This window comes from Poromitra crassiceps (genome assembly GCF_964638095.1).
Source record: "Poromitra crassiceps genome assembly, chromosome: 22".
Taxonomy (NCBI): domain Eukaryota; kingdom Metazoa; phylum Chordata; class Actinopteri; order Beryciformes; family Melamphaidae; genus Poromitra; species Poromitra crassiceps.
Window position 1 is genome coordinate 1,059,697 of NC_139647.1, and position 1,090 is coordinate 1,060,786.

The window sequence follows — 1,090 nt, forward strand, 5'->3', positions numbered from 1 at the left end:
CGGCTCGCGCATGTGGGAATCTATCAGCGAATTTGCCAGTATGTTGGGGGGGGGGGGGGGGGGGGGGGGGCGGGGGGAGGGGGGAGCTTATTTGGGGGGTCGGCAAAACTCGAAATAACTTCGCTTGTCAGTTGTCACACAATAAATCACACTCGTTTGACTTAAGAGCAGCGTCAAGCCGCCAGCGTAATAAACACAGCCGATTTACCCCCTCCCCTCTCTGCTCGAGAGCAGCAGCCACGGACAGACACAGCGAGAAAGGCTTGCAAGCTGCTCAACGCTTGTATGTATGTAGAGAAAGCAAAATGCACAAGCGAAATCTGGAAGTAGTTTGCTTTGATGTGCGCGAATGATTAGATGATGCACTTTGAAGAAGTTGGGATCCGTGTCTGAGAGAAATAGTTGCTGGTTCGATGTTTATCCGTTCACCTGCGTTGAAGCACTTTTTACAGACTGGCTGCGTTTGATGTGTCCGGGGTTGCCTTCGGAAATCAGCAAGCTGACATACTGCTGTTATTAGGCTATCACAAGATCATTTCGCCAGTTTGCTTTAATGTGCGCGAATGATTAGATTATGCCCGCTGGAACATTAAGCAACGTGTGTAGGCTACTCCTCGCCCATGATTGAAGGACTGCTGTCGCGGAAAATGACTGGACCCGTTTCCACTTGCGTCTCCTTAAGAGCATACCGCTCTTCTGACTGGCTAGAGACTGGTGAAATGTCGGGGACGACGGGGTCGCGCTTATACCGGCACGGCGCCTTTCTCACATGCAGGCATTAGACCACGTACCGGTCATTTTGCGGTACAAAGCGCATGTGGGAAAAGGGCTAGTGTGTGTGTGTGTGTGGACAGCTCCTTGAAAACTGTAATACTGAAGGTGTTGCAACATGTTACAGGTGCTGTGTTAGTGACTGTCGAGCTTCCAACATGTTTATCCTGTATTCAGTTCAGTCCTTTATGTTCAATTTTCAATAAAAAAGTGCTCTGAGAACGCATTATATGGCCTTTGTATTTATGGGGTCGGAGGTGGGCCGCGAACATTTTTGAGACATAAAAGTGGGCCCTGAGTTGGAAAAGGTTGGGAACCA